Consider the following 18,425-nt stretch of genomic DNA (forward strand, 5'->3'; position numbering starts at 1 on the left):
CGCCGCCACCATTTCCAAGTTAAAAAAAAAAAAGTCATATGTAAAGATTTATGTAGCCTATCACGGCTAGCTTTTAAAAAATACCGTGATAGGCTATGTAAATGTTTACGTAGCCTATCACGGCTGAGATTAAAAAACAAAACAAAACTGCGCATACGCAAATGGCAGCGCCCATGGACGCCACCATTTGCGTTCCTTATTTTGGCACGTCTAGCCTATGTAAACATTTACGTAGACTACGGCAAAAATAAGGGGAACGCAAATAGCGTAGCCTCTATGCTATTTGCGTTCCCCTTATTTTTGCCATAGTCTACGTAAATGTTTACGTAGACTAGACGTGCCAAAATAAGGAACGCAAATGGCGGCACCCATGGGCACCGCCATTTGCATACGCGCGTGTTTTTTTTTTTAACTCAGCCGTGATAGGCTACGTAAACATTTATGTAGCCTATCACAGCTGACTGCAGGGATGCAAACGGCGGCGGCTATAGCCGCCACCATTTGCAGTCCCGGCCGGCCAGGATTCGCGGCGGGAGGGACGAGATGCCTCCGCCCCGGCCAGAATTTCAGGGGGGTGGGATGGGGCACCTCCCCCCCAGCCAGAATTTCGGGGGGAAGGGACGGAGCACCTCCCCCCCACCGCGAATCATGAATTGCTGTTATGAGCATGACTTCTGGCTGGAAGGAAGCAACTCACACAGAGACAGCAATGGCCAGTCTCCTATGAAAGCAGGAAAAAAAGGGGGGATCACATCCTTTCATCATGATGATAATATCATTCTAGCCCACTCTGGATTACATTGGGGTGGGCGAGTTGTGACTCTACAGAAATTTTGGGCTACAACTCCCATCAGCCCTAGGCCACATAACTAATGTTCAGGGTTGATGGAGTGTATGTATGTATGTATGTATGTATGTATGTATTTATTTATTATTTAATGGTATTTATGAATTGCTTCTATAAAAGAAATGTCTAAGTGATGTACAGAGGACAAGTTTACTTTCCTGGGACTGCCTGTTGGAAAAGCTCTGTGTTTAGTAATGGTTGAAAGCCTAGAAGGATGGGTGCCTGCCTAATCTGTAGTGGTAAGGAGTTCCCAAGAGTAAGAGCTATGACATTTAAGCCCCTATTCTGAGCCATGGTGGACTGGACCGCCAAAACTCTTGGGGGCAACCAGGATGGTATCTCCGGATGAGATCAGAAACGGAGCAGGGCAGTAGGGGATCAGGCAATCCTTAAGTATTTGACCCCTTTAGCGCTCCATGGTACACTAACTCCTCCTGGTCCTCAGTTATTTAGGGCTTTGTAAGCTAGTACCCAAATTGCGTAGGCCAACACATCTGGAAAGGCACAAGTTCTCCATCCCTGGATAACAACGTACTTCAACATAGGGATGGCGGAGAATTTCTCCCTGAAACATCGGGGGGCCGAGCGCCAACGTGTTCGGCCCCCTGAACAAGTTTCGGGGAGAAATTATCCGCACCCCCCCACCCCCCGTAACCCCCCCGGGACGGGACTTACCTTTGCCGAATGTCCCTCCCGGCGGCGGGTCCGGCCGGCGGTTCGTCGGGTCTTCATCAGGGGCGGGGGCGGCAGCCGATCTTTCGACCGGCTGCCGCCGCCGCCATTACAATAAAAGAAAAAAAAACAAAAATGCCCCCGTGATAGGCTATGTGACGATTAACATAGCCTATCACGCCTAGATTTGCAAAGTCAGCCGTGATAGGCTACGTAAATCGTCACTTAGCCTATCACGGGTGACTTTAAAAAAAAAAAGCGCATACGGATAATGGCGGCCCCCATAGGGAGCCGCCATTCCCGTTCCTTATTTGGTCGCTGTAGTCTATGTAAAGATTTACGTAGACTACGGCGAAAATAAGGGCAACAGTATTTGCGTTGCCCTTATTTTTGCCGTAGTCTACGTAAACATTTACGTAGACTACAGTGACCAAATAAGGAACGCGAATGGCGGCTCCCTATGGGGGCTGCCATTTGCGTACGCGCTTTTTTTTTTTTTTTAAGTCACCCGTGATAGGCTACGTGGCGATTTATGTAGCCTATCATGGCTGACTTTGCAGATCTAGCCATGATAGGCTACGTTAATCGTCACGTAGCCTATCACGGGGGCGTTGTTGTTTTTTTTTAACTGTGTAGTTCGCGGCCGGATGAGGCGAGGCGCCTCCTCCCCGGCCTGAATTTCAGCCGGGCAAGGCGGGAAGCCTCCCCCCCAGCCTGAATTTCGGCCGGGCGAGGCAGGAAGCCTCCCCCCCCAGCCTGAACTTCACAGGGGGAGCAACGAAGCGCCTCCGTCCCACCGTGGGAAATCTTCGAGGACAGGTAAGTGACTTTCGTCCACCCCTACTTCAACATGCAAAAGAAATATTCAAACCCTAAAAGCAAGAAACAGTATCCAATACATAAAGAGTATTCAATACATAATTCACTCTGATAACAAATAAGATCACAGCAGATAAAACCTCAGATTGAAGGCACAGTATACTAAAATTGATCAAATTAGGTCTGGAATAAATAACCTTGTCAAATCCTCCTACAGGTAGAGATGGCAAAGAATTCCACCACGGACCCCAATGAGGTCAGATTCTAAAGAATCCATCCCACCAGAATCCATGGTGGAATGGCACCACTCACCACCGCCTCCCTGAGGACCCATCCGGAGCCAGATCCTCCTCGCGGCGATCCTGCAGAGCCGCTGGGCAGCTTTGGAGTGCCAGCGATATGGCCGCCATTGCCGTATCGCTGGCTGAGGGGGACTGTCTCAAGATGCAAATAGCATCCAGTATTCCATTTGCAGCCATAAAGGAATTTGATTAAGGTAAATAAGACCTTTACAGCTGCAAATGGTGTAGTGGATGCCATTTGCATCCCTGCTTTTTCACGCTTGACAAGGCTACACAAATACGGATGGACGAGCCCATCTCCACCTGGGACTGGGGAGCTTGACGAACTGCCCCACCCCAGCTTGCGCAGCACAGCCCTGCTTGGCGAGCTTCCTTGCTCACCCTGCCTGCCCATGAGTTGCGTGACCTGCCCCTGTTCCTTGTGCTGGCTGTCCAGGGCCGGTGCCAGGAAGGAGGGCCTTGGTGCAGCCACCCCCGAGCCTCTTACCCTGGCCTTCTCTAGAGGAGGCCAGGGAGAGAGCACTGGGGTGCCACCATCGCCCCTCTTCCACCCACTGGCTGTCAAGGGCCAGCATAGGGAAGGAGGGCCTGGGTGGACAGCCCGCAGGCTCTCGCCCTGGCCTCCAGCAGATGGGGGGAGGGGAGAAGAGCATAGGTGCCTCTTTCTTCTCTCTGCCCCACCTGCTAAAGCAGCAGTGGCAAGGGACAAGCTGGTCGTTTTCCATCAGGCTCTTACACTTAGGTGAAACGACCAGCCTGTCCCGTGCCACTGCTGCTCTGGCAAGGATGGGGGAAGGAGAAGGAGAAGGAGTGGTGGTGGTGGTGGTGGAGAAGAGGAAGGAGAAGGAGAAGGTGGTGGTCGTGGTGGTAGAGGAGGAGGAGGAGGAGGAGGTGGAGGAGATGGAGAAGAGGTGCCTGACCAGCACATGTCAGGACTCCAAACAGGCACAATTACTCCCCACCACATCACACACACACACATGAACAGAAAGGGACCTTTGCACCCTCTGAAAGCCTACTTTTTGGTTCCAAGATGTGAAATTGTGATGTAAACCTCCGTAGCATACATACTGCTTGATACAACTTGGCTCCTCTCCCTACTTTAAGCCACAGTTTCTTGGGCTCTCAAGTAGATTCTGTTTATTTTATGTTTTGGTAACACTTTAAAAAAAAGTAAATGGGACAAAACTGTAAGGAACTATTGTGTCTAATTTTGTTTGCTCTGGCATAAACCCGAGCAAGAATTGGATTTGATGTGGAGCTGAAAAGCACAGGGAGATAAATGTCCTAATTGGAATCAATATTCATTTTTCCGCAATTTCACTTTTCTCCATACTTCTCAGCAAATGCAATTATCCCTACAGAGCTCCATCAGAACAAGCAACCAGCTGACTAAGCAAATATTGCTCATGCCCAGGAGGTCGGGATTCTCTGTGTGGGATTTCATTTCTACTTAGGGTCTAATGGATTTCCCATTGTAGTTGTCAGGGAAAATGGCTAGAGGCCCTAAGGTCAGATACTGGGAAGGCGAGGGGAAGGAAATCCGTGTGCCCTGCTTTTGGGCTCCCTGGAGGCATCCACCACAATTTGCTGTGCATCCACTATTTATCGATGTTTATTGCATTCCCTGTGTTTACTGGCCTAGGGAGTGTTAATATTCTAGTTTTCTCAGCATCCAGTAAGGTGTGCATGTGTGTGTGTGTGTGTGTGTGTAGAGCTGTGCGCAAATGGCCTCTCAGAATTCTCCAGCCCATTTGTGGGCAGAGAAATGGGGGGGGGGATTTGCCAAATTTCTCCCAGGGGAGGAGAAATTTTCCAACTGTTTCTCACACATAGGGCTCGCTACTCGCAGGGGTCGTAACACAGCTTATTTCTTTTCCCCTAAGGGTTTTTGGTTTATTGCACTGCTTCTGTGGGTGGCAACGGTATCGACTGTGATGAGGCTTCCACTTTTCTTAGGTAGAATGTTGAATTTCTTTTCGTTTTTGAGCTTACCTGATCACTGCAAGGTGGCCAAGGGTGCTGTGTGTGTTTTCTTTCTCTTTTAAACATGGGGGAGAAACTGCACCACAACCAGGAAACCACCAAACAATTGGTGATTTGGGGAAAGGGGGAGGGGCCAGGGAAAAGGGGCATGGACTTTTGGGGAACCCTAGAGGACCAGATTGGGACCCCAGGAGGGTCAGATTTGCCCCCCCCCCCGGGCCTGAGGATCTCCACGGCTCTGCAGACTCCCAGGCCACCTGCCATTCCTGAACTGAAAAAGCCCCATGGGAGGAATGGCCTCATGGCATCTTCCTCATGATGGCTTTAGCTGAAGTGTGGATACCTGAGGAGGCTACAGGCTGCCACATCTCTGTACACTCCATGGCTAGGCGTGGACGAAAGTCACTTACCTGTCCTCGAAGATTTCCCACGGTGGGGGGGAGGCGCTTCGTTGCTCCCCCCGTGAAGTTCAGGCCGGGGGGGGAGGCTTCCCGCCTCGCCCGGCCGAAATTCAGGCCGGGGAGGAGGCGCCTCGCCTCATCCGGCCGCAAACTAAACAGTTAAAAAAAAACAACAACAACGCCCCCGTGATAGGCTACGTGACGATTAACGTAGCCTATCACGGCTAGATCTGCAAAGTCAGCCGTGATAGGCTACGTAAATCGCCACGTAACCTATCACAGGTGACTTAAAAAAAAAAAGCGCGTATGCAAATGGCGGCCCCCATAGGGAGCCGCCATTCGCGTTCCTTATTTGGTCGCTGTAGTCTATGTAAATGTTTATGTAGACTACGGCGAAAATAAGGGCAACGCAAATAGCATTACCCTTATTTTCACTGTAGTCTACATAAAGATTTACGTAGACTACAGCGACCAAATAAGGAACGGGAATGGCGGCTCCCTATGGGGGCCACCATTATCCGTACGCGCTTTTTTTTTTTTTTTAAGTCACCCGTGATAGGCTAAGTGACGATTTATGTAGCCTATCACGGCTGACTTTGCAAATCTAGCCATGATAGGCTACGTTAATCGTCACGTAGCCTATCACGGGGGCGTTTTTTTTTCTTTCTTTGATTGCAATGGCGGCGGCGGCAGCCGGTCGAAAGATCGGCTGCCGCCCCCGCCCCTGACGAAGACCCGCCGAACCGCCGGCTGGACCCGCCGCCGGGAGGGACATTCGGCAAAGGTAAGTCCCGTCCCAGGGGGTGTGCGGGGGGCGGGGGGGTGCGGAGAATTTCTCCCCGAAACTTGTTCAGGGGGCCGAACATGTTGGTGCTCGGCCCCCCGAAGTTTCGGGGAGAAATTCTCCGCCATCCCTATCCATGGCCACCTCATAAGTCAAGTAAGCACAAGAACCCCAAATCCAACACATGAGAATTTCTCTGGAATTTCTCCTCCTTTGAATTTCTTTTCGAAAGCAATTTATTTTCTATCAAATTGAATGAGAAGGGTCAAAAAAAATGCGGGAGACATTTTCGGCACAGCAGTGTGTGTGTGTGTGTGTAAGAGAGAGAGAGAGAGAGAGAGAGCTCTTTTCCTGTTCAGCTCACAATAAAACCTAGAGAAGAATAATTAGGCTTCATGGGTACTAGGTTGGAATACAGGTGAATATTACAAGCATGCTTCTTGAGTATAGGGATGGACGGATCCATCTCCATCCAGGACAGGGGGAGCTTGACAAGCTGCTTCCCCAGCTCTCATGGCTCAGACCCACTCGACAAACCTCCCTGATGGCCCCACCTGTTGAGCTGTGTGAGCCGCCCCTCCTCTCAGCACCAAGGACTCAGGCAGTCAATCCCTTGTGCTTTATGCACACAAGGGCTTGACTGCAGAGTCCTCGGTGAGGCCAGCCCCCAGCGCTCTTGCCCTGGCCTCCTTTCAAGGAGGCCAGGACAAGTGCACTGGGGTACTGCCAAGGCCCTTCCTCCCCATGCCGGCTGTTAAGGAAGCCCTCGACAGCTGGTAGATTCAGGATGGGTCCCTGCATGGCCAGCCCCCAACGTTCTTGCCCTGGCCTCCTTCTGAAGAGGCCAGGGCGAGAGCGCTGGGGTGCTGTGATGCTCATTGAGCTCCGGGGTGCTTTGCAGCTGGGTCCATCAGCATCCCAGAGCTTGGCGAGTGGGGCCTGGGAGGCTGGATGGGGGGAGTCCATTGGACTCCACTCCCTTTTCGGACTCCAGCACCATCCCTAATAGTGAATTGGGTAATTATGTTCACTACAGACATCAGGATATTCACAAGATAGTTTCTTAATGCTCCTGCTTCAACATTTACATTCATGTCAGCTACACACATTGGGCATGATCCAGGACCAAAGCTAAGCACTTTTCCATCCCATTGGTTTTAGTGGGAGAGCTAAGGGTGTGCTTAAGAATCACATTCTATGTGATGTGATTTTGAGACGGATGAAGGTGAAGAAGTTGAAGTGTAATCCAGACAAGATGGAAGTTCTGTGGATGGGGATGATGATTAACATTTCTATACCTCCAAATAGCTGAAGTTCTCTGGGTGGTTTACAAAAATTAAAATCATTTAAAAAATACAGTATACAGAGGTTAAAAGCCATTTACATTAAAAAAAATCACATAATCAACAGACAATATACACAAAACAATGTATATCTAAAACAACTTTAAGCAAGCAATCTCAAGCCATCAACCATAGCCATAAGACAAATCCAGGACTGATTAAAATTTATCACACGCTGCCAAATGCCTGGGAAAAGAGAAAGGTCTTGCCGTAGTGCTGAAAAGCTAATAATGTTGGTGCCAGGGGGGCCCCATTGGGGAGACCCTTCTGTAATTGTTGGGGGCACCACCAAGAAGGCCTTGTTGTTGTCCCTCAGAGGAGGCAGCCAGAGGGTAGGTTTGCATTGGGAGAGGTGCACCGTCAGGTTTGGGGGTTCCAAAACAATGTAAGGATTTATAGGTTAAAACCATCACCTTGAATTGGACTAGGAAACACACAGCCAGCCAGTGCAAGCGGGCCAGAGTCAGTCTCATATGTTTGGACCTTGATCTAGATAGAAGGATTCTACTGGCATTGGATAGGGTTGCATTCCCCCTCAAGGATAAAGTCCTAGTTTGGGGGTTCTTCTGAAACTTGAAAGCACCCGTGTCAGAAGTAGCCAAGCGTGTATTTTACCATCTTTGATTGGCACATCAGTTGTGACCTCATCTAGGGAAAGTGGACCTAGTTATACATCCAGACTACTGTTATACATCAATTATACATCCAAACGACTGTAATGCAGTCTACATGGGAATGCTTTTGAAGATGACTCAGAAACTTCTGTTAGTATGTAGCCATTCATGTCCTCATTAGTGTAAGAGGAGGGGTTGGGAACACAGGGCCTATGGCCCCTGCCACCGCAATGAATTCAGCGGTGGTGGCAAAAAAGAAAGCACATTTCTTTAAAGTGGGATTTTTTTCACTACAGACAGCTATGGAGCACAAAAAGGGTCAAATTTAGCTTCAGAACAAGCTAAATTCGACTGGTTTTGCATGCTGGTTTTTTCCCAGACACCCTGCAGAGCGTGTGATGCCCCACACAGTGAGGCCTGCAGGGGAGTCCAGCAGGCAAAAATGTCCCTTGGATCTCCCCCCCACTAAGATGCCCAGCCCTGGGTTAGATGAGCAGTTATTACTTCTATACCAGCTGCACTACTTACCAGCTGCACGAGCAGGAACACAATCCTTGTGAAACTTAGACTGAAAGAAATGGGCATGGTTAGCCCTGAGAAGAGAAGACTGAGGGGAGATATGATAGTGCTCTTCAAGTCCTTGAAAGGTGGTCACAGAGAGGAAGGCCAGGATCTCTTCTTGATCATCCCAGAGTGCAGGACACGGAATAATGGGCTCAAGTGACAGGAAGCCAGATTCCGGCTGAACATCAGGAAAAATCTCCTGACTGTTAGAGCAAGATGGCAATGGAATCCATGACCTAGGGAGGCGGTGGGCTCTCCCATACTGGTGGCGTTCAAGACGAGGCTGGACAGCCATCTGTTAGGGATGCTCTGACTTGGATTCCTGCCTTGAGCAGGGGGTTGGACTCGATGGCCTTGTAGGCCCCTTCCAGCCCTACTATTCTATGATTCTATGACTTCTGCCATTTCCTGAACTTCTGAAAATGTGCACTTTCACACAGGCACACTTGCGAAAATGCCCATGTTCGGGAAGTGTGCCTTTGCACTTCCCCCCCTCAATCCACATTTTCATGCTTTAGCCTAAGGTGTGGGGAAATTCGCCCTTTTCGAGTGGAAAAAATGTGCCTTTTTAAAAAATCACATTTTTCCTGATTGAAAATGTCAACTTTTCCCAATTGAAAAGCAAAAAAAAAAATGCTTATGTTCAGGAATGCCATCAAGGAGAACTGAGCTTTAAGAAGGAATCTGGAGAACCTCAACAAACTCAAACATCACATGCTTGCCCATCCCCAGGGGGGAACTAGAGATAAGGCCTTCTCAGTGGTGGCACTTATCCAATGGAATTCCTTTCTGAGAGATATACAGCTAGGGATGGTATGGGCTCCCAATTCCATCCAGGAATCCAGTGGAACTCCTCCTGCCCTCACCCCTGAGACCTGCTTGCCAAGCCCCTGCCCCTGTTCACCCTCTTCCCATGAGTAGCGAGCAGCCCGCCCTCACCACAGCGGCCTTGTCAAGCTCCAGAGTCTTGATTTTTTTAAAAAATGGCAATCCCCCAAAATTTGCATCTTTGCATATGCACGAAAATGTGAATTTTTCGTGTGCAAAAATGTGCCCGTTGCAAATCCACGTGTTTGCGTATGCGCAAAATGTGCATGGGGGGGAAATGTGCATTTTGTGCATTCGCAAAGATGTGCATTTTTGCGATCTCCATTTTTAAAATTAAAAATGGGAACCATGGAGCTAGAGGAGGCCACCAGGGTGAGTGCCGGCTGCTCGCCAAGCACAGGAGGGACACAAGCACAGTCTGGGGGCTGGCGAGCAGGGGCTGGACAGGTGCCCCAAGGACCCCGATGGAGGTGGGTTTGCACATCCCTATATACAGCTCCCCTTCATGGATCACTGCCTTGTTGTGGCGAAGGGGCTTGCATAACTCAGTGAAGCCATAAGCTATGCTGTGCAGGGCCACCCAAGACGGACAGGTCATGGCAGAGAGTTCTGACAAAATGTGGTCCACTGGAGAAGGAAATGGCAACCCACTCCAGTATTCTTGCCAAGAAAACCCCATGGAATTTATCACAAGGCTAAAAGAGATGACGCCGGAAGATGAGCCCCTCAGGTCGGAAGGTGTCCAATATACTACTGGGGAAGAGCAGAGGGTATTTCCAAGTAGCGCCAGAAAGAGTGAAGCGGCTGGGCCAAAGCCGAAAGGACACTCAGCTGTGGATGTGTCCAGTGGTGAAAAGAAAGTCCGATGCTGTAAAGAACAATATTGTTTAGGAACCTGGAATGTCAGATCAATGAATCAAGGTAAGCTGGAGGTGGTCAAACATGAGATGGCAAGATTGAACATCGACATCTTGGGAATCAGCGAACTCAAATGGACAGGCATGGGCAAATTTAATTCAGGTGACCATCATATCTACGACTGTGGGCAAGAATCCCTTAGAAGAAATGGAGTAGCACACACAGTCAACAAAAGGGTGGGAAAAGCAGTACTGGGGTACAATCTTAAAAATGATAGAATGATCTCGGTACGAATCCAAGGCAAACCATTCAACATCACAGTAATTCAAGTCTATGCCCCAACCACTGATGCTGAAGAAGCTGAGGTTGATGGGTTCTATGAAGACCTACAACACCTTCTAGAACTAACACCAAAAAAAGATGTCCTCTTCATCATAGGGGATTGGAATGCCAAAGTAGGAAGTCAAGAAATCACTGGGATAACAGGCAAGCATGGCATTGGTGTACAAAATGAAGCAGGACAAAAGCTAATAGAGTTTTGCCAAGAGAACACGCTGATCATAGCAAACACTCTTTTCCAACAGCACAAGAGGCGACTCTACACATGGACATCACCAGATGGTCAATATCGAAATCAGATTCGATATTGGCTGCAAAGGATTATGTCCTTTGCAGCCAAAGATGGAGAAGCTCTAGACAGTCAGTCAAAACAAGACCTGGAGCTGACTGTGGCTCAGATCATGAGCTTCTTGTCGCAAAATTTCGGCTTAAATTGAAGAACGTAGGGAAAACCACTAAACCATTCAGGTATGACCTAAATCATATCCCTTATGAATATACAGTGGAGGTGAGGAATAGATTTAAGGGATTAGACCTGATAGAGTGCCTGAGGAACTATGGACGGAGGTCCGTAACATTGTTCAGGAGGCAGCAACTCAATCCATCCCAAAGAAAAAGAAATGCAAGAAAGCCAAGTGGCTGTCTGATGAGGCTTTACAAGTAGCTGAGGAAAGAAGGGAAGCGAAAAGCAAGGGAGAAAGGGGAAGATATACCCAACTGAATGCAGAGTTCCAGAGAATAGCAAGGAGAGACAAGAAGGCCTTCTTAAATGAACAATGCAAAGAAATCGAGGAAAACAATATAATGGGAAAGACTAGAGATCGCTTCAAGAAAATTGGAGATCTCAAGGGAACATTTTGTGCAAAGACGGGCATGATAAAGGACAAAGAAGGCAGGGACCTAACAGATGCAGAGGAGATTAAGAAGAGGTGGAAAGAATACACAGAAGAACTATACAGGAAAGATCTGAATGTCCCTGCTAGCCATGATAGTGCAGTCACTGAACTTGAGCCGGACATCCTCGAGAGTGAAGTCAAGTGGGCCTTAGGAAGCATTACTAACAACAAAGCTAGCAGAGATGACAGCATTCCAGCTGAGCTATTTAAAATCCTAAAAGATGATGCTGTTAAAGTGCTGCACTCAATATGCCAACAAATCTGGAACACTCAACAGTGGCCACAAGACTGGAAAAGGTCAGTTTACATTCCAATTCCAAAGAAGGGCAACGCCAAAGAGTGTTCAAACTACCGCACAATTGCGCTCATTTCACATGCCAGCAAGGTGATGCTCAAAATCCTACAAGCTAGGCTTCAGCAGTATGCGAACCGAGAACTACCGGAAGTACAAGCTGGGTTTCGAAGAGGCAGAGGAACTAGAGATCAAATCGCCAACATTCGCTGCATCATGGAGAAAGCAAGAGAATTCCAGAAAAACGTCTCTTTCTGCTTCATTGACTACGCTAAAGCCTTTGATTGTGTGGATCACAACAAACTGTGACAAATTCTTAAAGTGGTGGGAGTACCAGACCACCTTACCTGTCTCCTGAGAAACCTGTACGAGGGTCAAGAAGCAACAGTAAGAACCAGACATGGAACAACTGAGTGGTTCAAAATTGGGAAAGGAGTACGACAAGGCTGCATATTGTCACCCTGCCAATTTAACTTATATGCAGAGTACATCATGAGAAACGCCGGGTTGGATGAATCACAGGTCGGAATTAAGATTGCCAGGAGAATTATCAACAACCTCCGATATGCAGACGATACCACCCTAATGGCAGAAAGCGAAGAGGATCTCAAGAGCCTCTTGTTGAGGGTGAAAGAGGAGAGTGCAAAAGCTGGTTTGAAACTCAACATTAAAAAAACTAAGGTCATGGCATCTGGCCCCATCACTTCCTGGCATATGGAAGGGGAAGAAATGGAAGCAGCGACAGATTTTACTTTCTTGGGCTCCAAGATCACCACAGACGGTGACTGTAGCCATGAAATTAAAAGACGCTTGCTCCTTGGGAGGAAAGCTATGGCAAACCTAGACAGCATAGTAAGAAGCAGAGACTAGGGGTGGACGAAAGTCACTTACCTGTCCTCGAAGGCCATTCGCGGTGGGGGGGAGCGCTTCGCTGCTCCCCCCGCGAAGTTCAGGCCGGGGGGGGGGAGGCTTCCCGCCTCGCCCAGCCGAAATTCAGGCCGGGGGGGAGGCTTCCCGCTTCGCCCGGCCGAAATTCAGGCCAGGGATGAGGCGCCTCGTCTCGCCCGGCCGCAAACGCGAAAGTAAAAAAAAACACAAAAAACGCCCCCTGATAGGCTACGTGACGATTGACGTAGCCTATCACGGCTAGATTTGCAAAGTCAGCCATGATAGGCTACGTGAATCGTCACGTAGCCTATCACGGGTGACTTAAAAAAAAAAAGCGCGTACGCGAATGGCGGCCCCCATAGGGAGCCGCCATTCGCGTTCCTTATTTAGTCGCTGTAGTCTACGTAAATGTTTACGTAGACTACGGCGAAAATAGCGTTGCCCTTATTTTCGCCGTAGTCTACGTAAACATTTACGTAGACTACAGCCACCAAATAAGGAACGGGAATGGCAGCTCCCTATGGGGGCCGCCATTATCCGTACACTCTTTTTTTTTTTAAAGTCAGCCATGATAGGCTACGTGACGATTAACGTAGCCTATCATGGCTGACTTTGCAAATCTAGCCATGATAGGCTACGTCAATCGTCACGTAGCCTATCAGGGGGCGTTTTTTTTTTCTTTCATTACAATGGCGGCGGCGGCAGCCGCTCCCGCCTCACTCGAACACCCGCCGAACCGCCGGCCAGACCAGCCACCGGGAGGGACATTCGCAAAAGGTAAGTCCCGTCCCGCTCGGCCCCCCGAAGTTTCAGGGAGAAATTCTCCGCCATCCCTAGCAGAGACATCACCTTGCCGACAAAGGTCCGTCTAATCAAAGCTATGGTTTTCCCAGTAGCAACGTATGGCTGTGAGAGCTGGACTATAAGGAAGGCTGAGTGCCGAAGAATTGATGCTTTTGAACTGTGGTGCTGGAGAAGACTCTTACGAGTCCCCTGGACTGCAAGGAGGGCAAATCAGTCCATCCTAAAGGAAATCAGCCCTGAGTGCTCACTGGAAGGACAGATACTGAAGCTGAAGCTCAAATATTTTGGCCACCTAATGCGAAGAGAAAACTCTCTGGAAAAGACCCTGATGCTGGGAAAGACTGAAGGCAAAAGGAGAAGGGGACGGCGGAGGATGAGATGGCTAGATAGCATCACCGATGCAATGAATATGGACTTGAGCACGCTCCGGGAGAGAGCGCAGGACAGGAAGGCCTGGCGTGCTCTGGTCCATGGGGTCACGAAGAGTCGGACACGACTGAACGACTGAACAACAACAACAACAACAATATACAGCTCACTTCATCTGCGGTTTCTTTTAAAATGGCTTTAAAAACAGGCTGGTTCTCTATGGCTTTTAATAGAAAAGGTTGTATGCTATTGACTGTTGTCAGATATTTGAAATTGTATTTTTGTTTTAAACTGCTTAATTTAAAATTGTTTAGAGGTATGGTGCTTTTATAATCTGATACTAACTTTTACTGTTTTATATTGGAGGTCGCTGTGGGAAGACCATGAAAGCTGGCTAAGAAATGCATCAAATTTAATCAATCAATAAATGGGGGAATCCTGCAAGTGGAATTTCCAATATCTTTTCATCTTACCAAAAAGCAGCTACAGGGAAGGGATGTGAGTTGAATTTGACCTCTGGCACAGGGAGTAACTAGGGCTACTGCCCAGATATGATCCAGAAATATTTAGGGCCAGACCACACCAGGAAGAACCAATGAGCTACTCGGGTGAGTGAAGGTAAGCTGCAATGTGGATGATAATGATGTTCATGTTCTGTCTGTCGCTCTGAGTGCCTCATGACATGGCAGAGCAGTACAGAGACCAATGAGGGTCCTGAGTTCTAGAATCATAGAATAGAATAGTAAGGTTGGAAGGGGCCTATAAGGCCATCGAGTCCAACCCCCTGCTCAATGCAGGAATCCAAGTCAGAGCATCCCTGACAGATGGCTGTCCAGCTTCGTCTTGAAGGCCTCCAGTGTGAGAGAGCCCACCACCTCCCCAGGTAATTGGTTCCATTGTTGTATTGCTCTTACAGTCAGGAAGTTTTTCCTGATGTTCAGCCAGAATCCGGCTTCCTGTCACTTGAGCCCATTATTCCGTGTCCTGCAGTCTGGGATGATCAAGAAGAGATCCTGGCCTTCCTCTCTGGGACCACCTTTCAAGTACTTGAAGAGCGCTACCCTATCTCCCCTCAGTCTTCTCAAGGCTAAACATGCCCAGTTCTTTCAGTCTCTCCCCGCAGTGCTTTGTTTCCAGTCCCCTGATCATCTTTGTTGCCCTCCTCTGAACCCTCTCCAGTTTGTCTGCATCCTTCTTCAAGTGCGGTGCCCAGAACTGGACACAGTACTCCAGATGAGGCCTAACCAATGCTGAGGAGAGGGGAACTAGTACTTCCCGGGATTTGGGAGCTATGCTTCTATTAATGCAGCCCAAAAGAGCATTTGCCTTTTTTGCAGCCACATCACATTGTTGGCTCATATTCAGCTTGTGATCGACAACAATTCCAAGATCCTTCTTGCTTGTAGAAGGGAAGTTCCAACTCTTTGGCCCACTTGCAAACTCCAGGGAAAACGTATGGACATACAGTGCAATTCAAAACATGTCTATTTGGAAGTGAGCCCAGTTGAGTTCAATGAGACTTACTCCCAGTTAAGCACGGATTAGAATTGCAGCCTATCATAGCAATCCTATGGAGGTCTGCTCAGAAGTAGGCCTCATTGAGTTCAATGGAACTTACTCCCAATCTTAAGCATATTTACCTGGGAGTAAATGCCATTGAACTCAATAGGGTTTAAACGTAGGACTGCAGCCTTAGTTTCTTAAACTCATACATCCCCACCACCACCTACACAGCTAATAGAAGTTGGGGGGGCTATTTGAATCAGGAGGACTGTGGCATGGAGGAAAGAGCTAGGGTGGTCCTGATTCAAATCCCCCCCATTGCTGCTTTTCATGATAGAAAAAGCCATCTGGAGTCCCATCACCTGAACCCCCACATCGCATGTAGTTTTACTCCAAATATCTCCTTTTGAAATCAGTGTAATTAGTAGAGCTTAACTACCTTGCTTGATTGTGTCCAAGTTGCATTAATAGAGAGACTTCACTTTTGAGACCAGAGAGGAGATGGCTGAAAGGGGAAAAAAACAAAACAAAACAAAGGGAGACAGCTCCAGCAGTTATAGTAACAAAACTTTGGAAAGGACCCCCTCCACTCCTCAAAAGATGCAATCGGAGCCATCATTTATGAAGGGTGGGTCCCAGAAAATGTCTCCTTAGGACCTCGGAAGCTTTGGAACCTCTGCATTTGTGTCATTATTATAGTAGGGATGGCGGAGAATTTCTCCCCGAAACTTCGGGGGGCCGAGCGCCAACTTGTTCGGCCCCCCAAACAAGTTTCGGGGAGAAATTCTCCGCATCCCCCGCCCCCCGCCCCGCCCCCCGGGACGGGACTTACCTTTGCCGAAAGTCCCTCCCGGCGGCAGGTCCGGCCGGCGGTTTGGCGGGTGTCCGTGCGGGGCGGGAGCGGCAGCCGGTCTTTTGACCGGCTGCCACCACCTCCATTGCAATAAAAGAAACAGAAACAAAAACACCCCCGTGATAGGCTACGTGACGATTAACGTAGCCTATCACGGCTAGATCTGCAAAGTCAGCCGTGATAGGCTACGTTAATCGTCACGTAGCCTATCACGGGTGACTTTAAAAAAAAAAAAAAAGTGCGTACGCTAATGGCGGCCCCCATAGGGAGCCGCCATTCCCATTCCTTATTTGGTCGCTGTAGTCTACGTAAACCTTTATGTAGACTACGGCGAAAATAAGGGCAACGCTATTTGCATTGCCCTTATTTTCATAGAATCATAGAATAGTAGGGTTGGAAGGGGCCTACAAGGCCATCGAGTCCAACCCCCTGCTCAATGCAGGAATCCAAGTCAGAGCATCCCTGACAAATGGCTGTCCAGCCTCGTCTTAAAGGCCTCCAGTGTGGGAGAGCCCACCACCTCCCCAGGTAATTGGTTCCATTGCCGTATTGCTCTGACACTCAGGAAGTTTTTCCTGATGTTCAGCCGGAATCTGGCTTCCTGTAACTTGAGCCCATTATTCCGTGTCCTGCACTCTGGGATGATCAAGAAGAGATCCTGGCCTTCTTCTCTGTGACAACCTTTCAAGTACTTGAAGAGTGCTATCATATCTCCCCTCAGTCTTCTCTTCTCAAGGCTAAACATGCCCAGTTCTTTCAGTCTCTCTTCATAGGGCTTTGTTTCCAGTCCCCTGATCATCTTTGTTGCCCTCCTTTGAACCCTCTCCAGCTTGTCTGCATCCTTCTTAAAGTGTGGTGCCCAGAACTGGACACAGTACTCCAGATGAGGCCTAACCAGTGCTGAGTAGAGGGGAACTAGTACTTCCCGGGATTTGGAAGCGATGCTTCTATGAATGCAGCCCAAAATAGCATTTGCCTTTTTTGCAGCCACATCACATTGTTGGCTCATATTCAGCTTGTGATCGACGACAATTCCAAGATCCTTCTCGCTCGTAGTGTGGTTGAGCCACGTATCCCCCATCTTGTAACTGTGCATTTGGTTTCTTTTTCCTAGGTGCAGAACTTGGCATTTGTCCCTATTAAATGCCATTCTGTTGTTTTCTGCCCAGCACTCCAGTCTATCCAGATCACTTTGAATTTTGTTTCTGTCTTCCAAAGTATTAGCTATCCCTCCCAATTTTGTGTCATCTGCAAATTTGATCAGCATTCCCTGCACCTCCTCCTCCAAGTCATTAATAAAAATGTTGAAGAGCACTGGGCCCAGGACTGAGCCCTGCAGTACCCCACTCGTTACCTCTCCCCAGCTTGAGAAGGTCCCATTGATAAGCACTCTTTGAGTCCGATTCTGTAGCCAACTGTGGATCCACATGATCGTTGTTTCATCTAGCCCACTTCGATCAAGTTTGCTCATCAGGATATCATGGGGCACTTTGTCGAAAGCTTTGCTGAAGTCGAGGTATATGATGTCTACAGCATTCCCACGGTCTACAAGGGAGGTGACTTGATCAAAAAATGAGATCAGATTTGTCTGGCAGGACTTGTTTTTGACAAATCCATGTTGGCTTCGAGTAATCACGGCATTGTTGTCAAGGTGCTTCCAGATGGATTGCTTTATGATCTGCTCCAGAATTTTCCCAGGGATTGATGTCAGACTGACTGGTCTGTAGTTCCCAGGTTCCTCCTTTTTACCCTTTTTGAAGATAGGGACAACGTTAGCCCTCCTCCAGTCATCTGGCACTTCCCCGGTCCTCCATGATTTCTCAAAGAGAATAGACAGCGGTTCGGAGAGTTCTTCTGCCAGTTCCTTTATTACTCTAGGATGCAGTTCATCTGGCCCTGGAGATTTGAACTCATTCAAAGTAATGAGGTGTTCCTTGACCATATGCCTGTCGATCTCAAGCTGCAATCCTGCCCCTTCAGCCTGTACTTCGCCTTTGCCAGGGGGGTCATAGACCCTCTTTTGGGAGAAGACTGAGCCAAAGTAGGAATTGAGCACCTCTGCCTTTTCTTTGTCATCTGTTATCATTTTGCCATCCTTATTTAATAGCTGAACAACCATTTCTTTCCTCTGCCTTTTACTATGCACGTAGCTGAAGAAAGCCTTTTTGTTGTTTTTAGCATCCCTCGCTAACCTCACCTCGTTCTCCGCTTTAGCCTTCCTGACGCCATCCCTGCAATTCTGTGCTACCTGCCTGTACTCTTCCTTTGTTACTTGGCCTTCTTTCCACTTCTTATATGTGTCCTTTTTTGTTTTCAGGTCATCCCTAAGCTTTTTGTGAAGCCACATTGGCTTCTTCTGTTGTCTTCCACCTTTTCTTCTTGTTGGAATTGTTTGTGATTGTGCCTTGAGAATTTCCTTTTTTAAAAGTTCCCACCCATCTTGGACTCCTTTTCTCGCTAGCA

The sequence above is a fragment of the Heloderma suspectum genome, chromosome 15 (genome assembly GCF_057233095.1).
Source record: "Heloderma suspectum isolate Gila_16-S chromosome 15, 16-S_ref, whole genome shotgun sequence".
In the NCBI taxonomy this organism is placed as follows: domain Eukaryota; kingdom Metazoa; phylum Chordata; class Lepidosauria; order Squamata; family Helodermatidae; genus Heloderma; species Heloderma suspectum.